Raw genomic sequence first — 10,513 nt, forward strand, 5'->3', positions numbered from 1 at the left:
ACCCTTGCCTCCGTCTGCCTCTCGAGATCCAGTGGTGTCAACGTCCCTGGGCGACTGGGCGCAGGAGATGGAGTTGCAGGATGCGTTTCAGAACCAAGACGATGCACCGATGCCGATGGCAGCGTCTACGCGGCCGGCGACAGACGCCTAGGACGGCATGAGCACCTCTCGTCACTGCCTAGCACTTCGCAAGACCGGCGCTCCACGTCACGACTACTGCCCTCCTGTCATACCATGGTCACCTCCCGAGACTTGATGGACCAGGCATACCGCCTCGCCACGATCAACGTCAATGGCATTACATCTGATGTCAAGACCCGTATGCTGAAGGATACGTTACGCGCTGCGGATCTGGACGTTGTTTTCCTTCAAGAAGTCCGATCAGGACTCTGTCTCGATGCCTACGGATATGACGCCTACACTATGCCTGCAGATGTGGGCGGCGGAGGTACGGCGATTCTACTGCGGGAAGGGATAATGGCCACTGATGTCTCCTATTTACCGTCGGCCCGGGGGGTCGCACTCACGATTGGTACAGTACGTCTGGTGAACTTATATGCTCCTTCAGGCACCGGCAAAAGGAGAGAACGGCGCACCTTTTTTGCCGAAGATATAGCCCCGCTCTTCCAGGGCAATACCGACCACTTGGTAGTAGGCGGCGATTTTAATTGTGTGCTCCGCCCATCCGACCAGGAGCCACACTATACCACCTGCCCGGCACTCCAGGCACTTGTACAGGACTTGGCCTTGTTGGACACCTGGATCATCCAACACGGCGACCGTCGAGCACACACCTACTTTACTAGTCACTCCGCGAGCCGTTTGGATCGAGTCTACGTCACCCGCGGCCTACGATCGGCCGTTGTCGACGCTGAGTTGTGGCCGGCAGCGTTCACGGATCACCTCGCATATGTGTGTACTCTCACCCTTCCCCGCCAGCGTGTCCGCCGAAGTAGGGGTCCGTGGCGCCTCAATGTGGCCCTTCTCGATGAGATAAATTGCAGACGCGCAGTCGAGTCCACATGGAGCAATTGCCACCGGCGTTTACCCGCCTACCGTTCTGTACTTCAATGGTGGTTACGGTGTGCAAAACCCGCACTGTGCCGAACATTAGTCAGCTATGGACGCGACCGAGCGCGCTGGTATACTGCGACTACTGATTTTTACTATACTGCGCTCCGCGAACTGGCTGTACAACCGCCGTCGCCAGAGCGACAATCAGCAGTACAACGCGTCAAGGCACAATTGCTTCGTATCAACGCCGTACGTCTTGCGGGTGTGCGGGTGCGAGCGAGGACGACTGATGATGTTCGTGGGGAACGACCTTCCCTCCACCATATCATTCAAGAACGCCGAAGACGCAAGAGGCAGCTCATTACCGAGGTTGAGACGGAGGACGGGCGACGCGTTGACGCACAAATGGATATCGTCCGAGCGTTCACACAGTCATATAAACTTCTTTACGAGAGGGAGTCCCACATGAATGTAGGGGTCAGGGAAGTCCTATCTGACCTTCCAGTCTCTCGGAACCTACAAGATGATGCTACGCTCTTGTCGGCGGTGACTTTGGAAGAACTGCGAGAGGCTCTGTTGCGTGGCTCTCCCAACAAAACGCCTGGCCCTGACGGCCTCCCTCTTGAATTTTACAAGCGGTTCTTTGATCTCATGGGCCCAATGTGGGTCAGGAAGTACAGTGAACTCCTGGACGCCGATTTTCAGGTACCATCTGACTTTACTGAGGGTCTCTTGATCCCTGTGCCCAAACCCGGCGGAGGCCGTCGCCCTCTTGATTTTCGCCCGTTGACAATGCTAAACACTGACTATAAGCTGTTGACACGCATGCTCCGTGAGAGGCTCAAACCTACGGTAATGGCGGCCATTCACACTGATCAAACCTGCCTCGGGGGCGACACTAATGTGTTTACGACTTTAAGCACCTATAGAGACGTGGTGGCGCTCATGCAAACTTGCCGCCTCCAAGGCGCTCTTGTTGCGCTGGACTTCGACCATGCTTTCGACCGCGTTAACCATGGTTTCCTGCGTGCTGTTATGGAACACATCGGTGTCCCGCGTCTGACGACGTCTGTTGTGCTTCGATTGATCCATGGGGCTGTCACGAGGATTATGATCAACGGCTGTCGGTCCGCCCCCGTCCGTGTCAACAGGTCCGTCCGGCAGGGTTGTCCTCTTTCTGCCATGCTCTTCGCCGTTGCCCTCGAACCAGCTCTTCACGGACTACGGCGACGCTTAGAAGGACTTACCCTCCGTTCCGTAACCTTTCGATGTGGTGCATACGCCGACGATGTGATGTTCTTAGCACGGTCTGGTGACGAAATACACACGGCGTTTTCCTGGCTCCACCAGTATGGGGCGGTGGCAGGCAGTGTGCTCAACCTTCGGAAATCACGCTACATGGAGGTAGGACGAGGAATGCCTGCAGGTCTGGCCGTACCTCTGACAAAGGTCCCGATGCTCAAGTGTTTAGGGATATCACGCCATCGACAAATACAACGCACGGCGGCCTTTACGTATCGTATGGTCTTACGACGACTCCGTTTAGAGGCTCGTCTCAATAAATTCAGATCATTGAACATTTTGCAACGCGCCCAATACGTTAATGTGTACATGGCTTCTCACCTTAACCATTACGCCCATGTACTGCCGATAACGGACACGATGGCTTCCAGGATACAGGCAGTGTTCGGACACGTGGTGAACGATGGTGCTGTTTTCAAGATCCGTTTTGTTACGCTTACTTTACCCTTCGACAAAGGCGGTGTTGGACTCACTCACGTCAAGCACAGAGCGCTGGCACTGTATCTCCGTTCCATGAGGCGACTCTGGCTTTCACCAACAGCCAGTCTCCCAGGCCTACTGATTGAAGAAGTGGCCCCACGTACGCTGTACCCACCGGTACCAGTTGGACATTTATCGCCCTCGCTAACACACATTAGAACGTTTTTCGTAGAGCATAGCTATGTGTTGCGGGTTATATCGGAGACACGGAATCCGACAGCGAAGACTTATTATAGTGCTCTCCAGCACTGGACTCCGGATAACGACATTGTACGGCGCCACCCTACGGTCGACTGGCCACGGGTATGGCGAGCCATCCACGCGCCGTTCCTGTCTACTTTCGTGCGGTCGACGTGGTATGTGGTCGTTAACGAGAAACTTCCAACCCGACAACGGCTGCATGCCATTCACCTGATTGACGACCCTGTGTGCCCCCGTTGCACGACGTTAGACACGGACGAACATAGACTGAACTGTGGCCCCGCGCGTGAGTGCTGGAAACTGATCCGCCAGATCCTGGCTTTCCTGCTCCGCCGCCCCTACGTTTCGATTTTACCCCAAGAACTCTTTCATCCCGACGCTGTCTATTTCCCTATGACCCGGATGAATGCGGTTAATTGGGTACGAGGAATGGCGATACACTACATATACCGCGATGGAGACAAAGACGTCCTCGATTTATGGTACTATATGATCGACGAGTTTCTGGTCTTAACGAACAGACAGGATTACCGGAACCTTTTTGCGAACTATTTGGGTTCGTCATTCATGGGCCCACCACCCAGCTGGGGTGTGCCGGGTGTGAGAAGACATTAACTTGTAGATGTGATCTTTCCACGATTCCCCTATGGTAACAGAAACAGTCTCTGACTGTGTGCAGCGGCCCCGGGCGCTCCAACGATTGGTGGCTGGTGATGCCCAATGCAATGACGACCGCCCGTTCCTGGCCGCCCGCCTAGCAATGTGACCGCGGTGAGCAAGAAGGCCCTTTTTAGTTCACTTTATTGGCAACTTTTCGCGCATGGCTGCCTTGTTTTTTTTTTATGCATTCTCAAAAAAAAAAAAATGTAGTTAGTAGTTTGTGAAATAAGCATTGTAGGCTGTGATTATATTTTTGTTGAGCTTAATAATTAGTGTGTGTAGAAACACCATTTTCTTTAAGTATTCATTGACATATTTCTGTACATGTTATTTGCATCAGTGCCTTAGTACAACTTCAGTTTTGTGGCTTTGTCATCGCATTTCCATGAAAGTAACCAAAAAGATGGGAGGTTATTTTATGCACAGACTGATTTTTTCTTTTCTTTTTTTGTAATATTTTTATAAAAAAAAATTAAAAAATAGTTGGTAGAGCACTTGCCCGCGAAAGGCAAAGGTACCGAGTTCGAGTCTCGGTCGGGCACACAGTTTTAATCTGCCAGGAAGTTTCATATCAGCGCACACTCCGCTGCAGAGTGAAAATCTCATTCTGGAAACATCCCCCAGACTGTGGCTAAGCCATGTCTCCGCAGTATCCTTTCTTTCAGGAGTGCTAGTTCTGCAAGGTTCGTTGAAAAGCTTCTGTAAAGTTTGGAAGGTAGGAGACGGATACTGGCAGAAGTAAAGCTGTGAGTACCGGACGTGAGTCGTGCTTCGGTAGCTCAGTTGGTAGAGCACTTGCCCGCGAAAGGCAAAGGTCCCGAGTTCGAGTCTCGGTTGGGCACACAGTTTTAATCTGCCAGGAAGTTTAATATCAGCACACACTCCGCTGCAGAGTGAAAATCTCATTCTGGAAACATCCCCCAGGCTGTGGCTAAGCCATGTCTCCGCAGTATCCTTTCTTTCAGGAGTGCTAGTTCTGCAAGGTTCGCAGAAGAGCTTCTGTAAAGTTTGGAAGGTAGGAGACGGATACTGGCAGAAGTAAAGCTGTGAGTACCGGACGTGAGTCGTGCTTCAGTAGCTCAGTTGGTAGAGCACTTGCCCGCGAAAGGCAAAGGTCCCGAGTTCGAGTCTCGGTTAGGCACACAGTTTTAATCTGCCAGGAAGTTTCATATCAGCGCACACTCCGCTGCAGAGTGAAAATCTCATTCTGGAAACATCCCCCAGGCTGTGGCTAAGCCATGTCTCCGCAGCATCCTTTCTTTCAGGAGTGCTAGTTCTGCAAGGTTCGCAGAAGAGCTTCTGTAAAGTTTGGAAGGTAGGAGACGGATACTGGCAGAAGTAAAGCTGTGAGTAACGGACGTGAGTCGTGCTTCAGTAGCTCAGTTGGTAGAGCACTTGCCCGCGAAAGGCAAAGGTCCCGAGTTCGAGTCTCGGTCGGGCACACAGTTTTAATCTGCCAGGAAGTTTCATATCAGCGCACACTCCGCTGCAGAGTGAAAATCTCATTCTGGAAACATCCCCCAGGCTGTGGCTAAGCCATGTCTCGGCAGTATCCTTTCTTTCAGGAATGCTAGTTCTGCAAGGTTCGCAGAAGAGCTTCTGTAAAGTTTGGAAGGTAGGAGACTGATACTGGCAGAAGTAAAGCTGTGAGTACCGGACGTGAGTCGTGCTTCGGTAGCTCAGTTGGTAGAGCACTTGCCCGCAAAAGGCAAAGGTCCCGAGTTCGAGTCTCGGTCGGGCACACAGTTTTAATCTGCCAGGAAGTTTCATATCAGCGCACACTCCGCTGCAGAGTGAAAATCTCATTCTGGAAACATCCCCCAGGCTGTGGCTAAGCCATGTCTCCGCAGTATCCTTTCTTTCAGGAGTGCTAGTTCTGCAAGGTTCGCAGAAGAGCTTCTGTAAAGTTTGGAAGGTAGGAGACGGATACAGCAAGAAGTAAAGCTGTGAGTACCGGACGTGAGTCGTGCTTCGGTAGCTCAGTTGGTAGAGCACTTGCCCGCAAAAGGCAAAGGTCCTGAGTTCGAGTCTCGGTCGGGCACACAGTTTTAATCTGCCAGGAAGTTTCATATCAGCGCACACTCCGCTGCAGAGTGAAAATCTCATTCTGGAAACATCCCCCAGGCTGTGGCTAAGCCATGTCTCTGCAGTATCCTTTCTTTCAGGAGTGCTAGTTCTGCAAGGTTCGCAGAAGAGCTTCTGTAATGTTTGGAAGGTAGGAGACGGATACAGCAAGAAGTAAAGCTGTGAGTACCGGACGTGAGTCGTGCTTCGGTAGCTCAGTTGGTAGAGCACTTGCCCGCGAAAGGCAAAGGTCCCGAGTTCGAGTCTCGGTTGGGCACACAGTTTTAATCTGCCAGGAAGTTTCATATCAGCGCACACTCCGCTGCAGAGTGAAAATCTCATTCTGGAAACATCCCCCAGGCTGTGGCTAAGCCATGTCTCCGCAGTATCCTTTCTTTCAGGAGTGCTAGTTCTGCAAGGTTCGCAGAAGAGCTTCTGTAAAGTTTGGAAGGTAGGAGACGGATACTGGCAGAAGTAAAGCTGTGAGTACCGGACGTGAGTCGTGCTTCGGTAGCTCAGTTGGTAGAGCACTTGCCCGCGAAAGGCAAAGGTCCTGAGTTCGAGTCTCGGTTGGGCACACAGTTTTAATCTGCCAGGAAGTTTAATATCAGCACACACTCCGCTGCAGAGTGAAAATCTCATTCTGGAAACATCCCCCAGGCTGTGGCTAAGCCATGTCTCCGCAGTATCCTTTCTTTCAGGAGTGCTAGTTCTGCAAGGTTCGCAGAAGAGCTTCTGTAAAGTTTGGAAGGTAGGAGACGGATACTGGCAGAAGTAAAGCTGTGAGTACCGGACGTGAGTCGTGCTTCAGTAGCTCAGTTGGTAGAGCACTTGCCCGCGAAAGGCAAAGGTCCCGAGTTCGAGTCTCGGTTGGGCACACAGTTTTAATCTGCCAGGAAGTTTCATATCAGCGCACACTCCGCTGCAGAGTGAAAATCTCATTCTGGAAACATCCCCCAGGCTGTGGCTAAGCCATGTCTCCGCAGCATCCTTTCTTTCAGGAGTGCTAGTTCTGCAAGGTTCGCAGAAGAGCTTCTGTAAAGTTTGGAAGGTAGGAGACGGATACTGGCAGAAGTAAAGCTGTGAGTACCGGACGTGAGTCGTGCTTCGGTAGCTCAGTTGGTAGAGCACTTGCCCGCAAAAGGCAAAGGTCCCGAGTTCGAGTCTCGGTCGGGCACACAGTTTTAATCTGCCAGGAAGTTCCATATCAGCGCACACTCCGCTGCAGAGTGAAAATCTCATTCTGGAAACATCCCCGAGGCTGTGGCTAAGCCATGTCTCCGCAGTATCCTTTCTTTCAGGAGTGCTAGTTCTGCAAGGTTCGCAGAAGAGCTTCTGTAAAGTTTGGAAGGTAGGAGACGGATACTGGCAGAAGTAAAGCTGTGAGTACCAGACGTGAGTCGTGCTTCGGTAGCTCAGTTGGTAGAGCACTTGCCCGCAAAAGGCAAAGGTCCCGAGTTCGAGTCTCGGTCGGGCACACAGTTTTAATCTGCCAGGAAGTTTCATATCAGCGCACACTCCGCTGCAGAGTGAAAATCTCATTCTGGAAACATCCCCCAGGCTGTGGCTAAGCCATGTCTCCGCAGTATCCTTTCTTTCAGGAGTGCTAGTTCTGCAAGGTTCGCAGAAGAGCTTCTGTAAAGTTTGGAAGGTAGGAGACGGATACAGCAAGAAGTAAAGCTGTGAGTACCGGACGTGAGTCGTGCTTCGGTAGCTCAGTTGGTAGAGCACTTGCCCGCAAAAGGCAAAGGTCCTGAGTTCGAGTCTCGGTCGGGCACACAGTTTTAATCTGCCAGGAAGTTTCATATCAGCGCACACACCGCTGCAGAGTGAAAATCTCATTCTGGAAACATCCCCCAGGCTGTGGCTAAGCCATGTCTCTGCAGTATCCTTTCTTTCAGGAGTGCTAGTTCTGCAAGGTTCGCAGAAGAGCTTCTGTAATGTTTGGAAGGTAGGAGACGGATACAGCAAGAAGTAAAGCTGTGAGTACCGGACGTGAGTCGTGCTTCGGTAGCTCAGTTGGTAGAGCACTTGCCCGCAAAAGGCAAAGGTCCCGAGTTCGAGTCTCGGTCGGGCACACAGTTTTAATCTGCCAGGAAGTTTCATATCAGCGCACACTCCGCTGCAGAGTGAAAATCTCATTCTGGAAACATCCCCCAGGCTGTGGCTAAGCCATGTCTCCGCAGTATCCTTTCTTTCAGGAGTGCTAGTTCTGCAAGGTTCGCAGAAGAGCTTCTGTAAAGTTTGGAAGGTAGGAGACGGATACAGCAAGAAGTAAAGCTGTGAGTACCGGACGTGAGTCGTGCTTCGGTAGCTCAGTTGGTAGAGCACTTGCCCGCAAAAGGCAAAGGTCCTGAGTTCGAGTCTCGGTCGGGCACACAGTTTTAATCTGCCAGGAAGTTTCATATCAGCGCACACTCCGCTGCAGAGTGAAAATCTCATTCTGGAAACATCCCCCAGGCTGTGGCTAAGCCATGTCTCTGCAGTATCCTTTCTTTCAGGAGTGCTAGTTCTGCAAGGTTCGCAGAAGAGCTTCTGTAATGTTTGGAAGGTAGGAGACGGATACAGCAAGAAGTAAAGCTGTGAGTACCGGACGTGAGTCGTGCTTCGGTAGCTCAGTTGGTAGAGCACTTGCCCGCGAAAGGCAAAGGTCCCGAGTTCGAGTCTCGGTTGGGCACACAGTTTTAATCTGCCAGGAAGTTTCATATCAGCGCACACTCCGCTGCAGAGTGAAAATCTCATTCTGGAAACATCCCCCAGGCTGTGGCTAAGCCATGTCTCCGCAGTATCCTTTCTTTCAGGAGTGCTAGTTCTGCAAGGTTCGCAGAAGAGCTTCTGTAAAGTTTGGAAGGTAGGAGACGGATACTGGCAGAAGTAAAGCTGTGAGTACCGGACGTGAGTCATGCTTCGGTAGCTCAGTTGGTAGAGCACTAGCCCGCGAAAGGCAAAGGTCCCGAGTTCGAGTCTCGGTCGTTCACACAGTTTTAATCTGCCAGGAAGTTTCATATCAGCGCACACTCCGCTGCACAGTGAAAATCTCATTCTGGAAACATCCCCCAGGCTGTGGCTAAGCCATGTCTCCGCAGTATCCTTTCTTTCAGGAGTGCTAGTTCTGCAAGGTTCACAGAAGAGCTTCTGTAAAGTTTGGAAGGTAGGAGACGGATACAGCAAGAAGTAAAGCTGTGAGTACCGGACGTGAGTCGTGCTTCGGTAGCTCAGTTGGTAGTGCACTTGCCCGCAAAAGGCAAAGGTCCCGAGTTCGAGTCTCGGTCGGGCACACAGTTTTAATCTGCCAGGAAGTTTCATATCAGCGCACACTCCGCTGCACAGTGAAAATCTCATTCTGGAAACATCCCCCAGGCTGTGGCTAAGCCATGTCTCCGCAGTATCCTTTCTTTCAAGAGTGCTAGTTCTGCAAGGTTCGCAGAAGAGCTTCTGTAAAGTTTGGAAGGTAGGAGACTGATACTGGCAGAAGTAAAGCTGTGAGTACCGGATGTGAGTCATGCTTCGGTAGCTCAGTTGGTAGAGCACTTGCCTGCGAAAGGCAAAGGTCCCGAGTTCGAGTCTCGGTCGTTCACACAGTTTTAATCTGCCAGGAAGTTTCATATCAGCGCACACTCCACTGCAGAGTGAAAATCTCATTCTGGAAACATCCCCCAGGCTGTGGCTAAGCCATGTCTCCGCAGTATCCTTTCTTTCAGGAGTGCTAGTTCTGCAAGGTTCGCAGAAGAGCTTCTGTAAAGTTTGGAAGGTAGGAGATGGATACTGGCAGAAGTACAGCTGTGAGTACCGGACGTGAGTCGTGCTTCGGTAGCTCAGTTGGTAGAGCACTTGACCGCGAAAGGCAAAGGTCCCGAGTTAAAGTCTCGGTCGGGCACACAGTTTTAATCTGCCAGGAAGTTTCATATCAGCGCACACTCCGCTGCAGAGTGAAAATCTCATTCTGTTAACTTGGAAAGAGCTCACTATACATGTGTGTTCCAAGCACTTATGAATCCTGTAACTTGTGAGGAACCTAAAACTCTGTAATGGGACTGTACTTGTCATTGTTGTTGTTATGTCCAGCAAGTCATTTCTGGCTCGTGGTGACAAGATGAATGTCGTCCTTCCATGCGCTCTGGGTGTTATTTTGGTCTTCAGTCTTTCAGGATCATGCCAGTGCTTTTTTTACATTATAGCAAAATTTCGAGCATTGTAAACCCTTCTTCGTTAAACTAGGAGTAATAACTGTTTATAGCCAATATGTATTTGTCCACTTAATTGATATGAAGATAAATTGTAACACATACGTCAAGAGTCATCAAATTCACCATCACAACAATGGCAGTTTAGACATGCCAAGATGTTGATTAACGAAGTCGCAAGATAGTTTCCGAACGGTGATCATGAAAGTGATTATGCACTACCAAACAGCGTTCAGTCCCTACCAGTGGAAAAACGTGAGTGTTTTAGAAGATCATCCAATATACGCTGTCAATGAATTCATTTCTAGTGATAGATCAATGACTACCTGACTAGCAACTCAGTACTACAATACTAGCGACAACACATATGATGTAATTTTATTGTTATTGTTGCGGCCCCATGTAGTAAGCATTGCTTCACGCTTCACAGTTGCACACCAGCGACCGAGGCGTTGCGAAGTAGGCAAGCACAGACAGCTTTGCTGACAACAACAGTCTACCAACAGGCTGACGCAAGGATGCGCACAGACCGAGCTCTGAAGCAAGGACGCACACAGCCGAGCGCCGAGCAAAGCGTGGAGAGTGCTGAGTAAGGGGAAGTGAGGCCA

The 10,513-nt window shown here is 50.9% G+C and overlaps 4 non-coding genes across 4 annotated transcripts; all 4 read left to right on the forward strand.

Annotated features, from left to right (window-relative positions):
- Positions 1-5,324: 5,324 nt before the first annotated feature.
- Trnal-caa (transfer RNA leucine (anticodon CAA)) lies at positions 5,325-5,399 on the forward strand. The gene has a single exon. It is a non-coding gene; the product is annotated as a tRNA-Leu (tRNA).
- A 1,425-nt stretch (positions 5,400-6,824) lies between these two features.
- Trnal-caa (transfer RNA leucine (anticodon CAA)) lies at positions 6,825-6,899 on the forward strand. Its single transcript has one exon. It is a non-coding gene; the product is annotated as a tRNA-Leu (tRNA).
- Positions 6,900-7,124: 225 nt separating this feature from the next.
- On the forward strand, positions 7,125-7,199 carry Trnal-caa (transfer RNA leucine (anticodon CAA)). Its single transcript has one exon. It is a non-coding gene; the product is annotated as a tRNA-Leu (tRNA).
- Positions 7,200-7,724: 525 nt separating this feature from the next.
- Trnal-caa (transfer RNA leucine (anticodon CAA)) lies at positions 7,725-7,799 on the forward strand. Its single transcript has one exon. It is a non-coding gene; the product is annotated as a tRNA-Leu (tRNA).
- The last annotated feature ends 2,714 nt before the right edge of the window (positions 7,800-10,513 follow it).

Source organism: Schistocerca gregaria, chromosome 2 (genome assembly GCF_023897955.1).
Source record: "Schistocerca gregaria isolate iqSchGreg1 chromosome 2, iqSchGreg1.2, whole genome shotgun sequence".
NCBI lineage: Eukaryota > Metazoa > Arthropoda > Insecta > Orthoptera > Acrididae > Schistocerca > Schistocerca gregaria.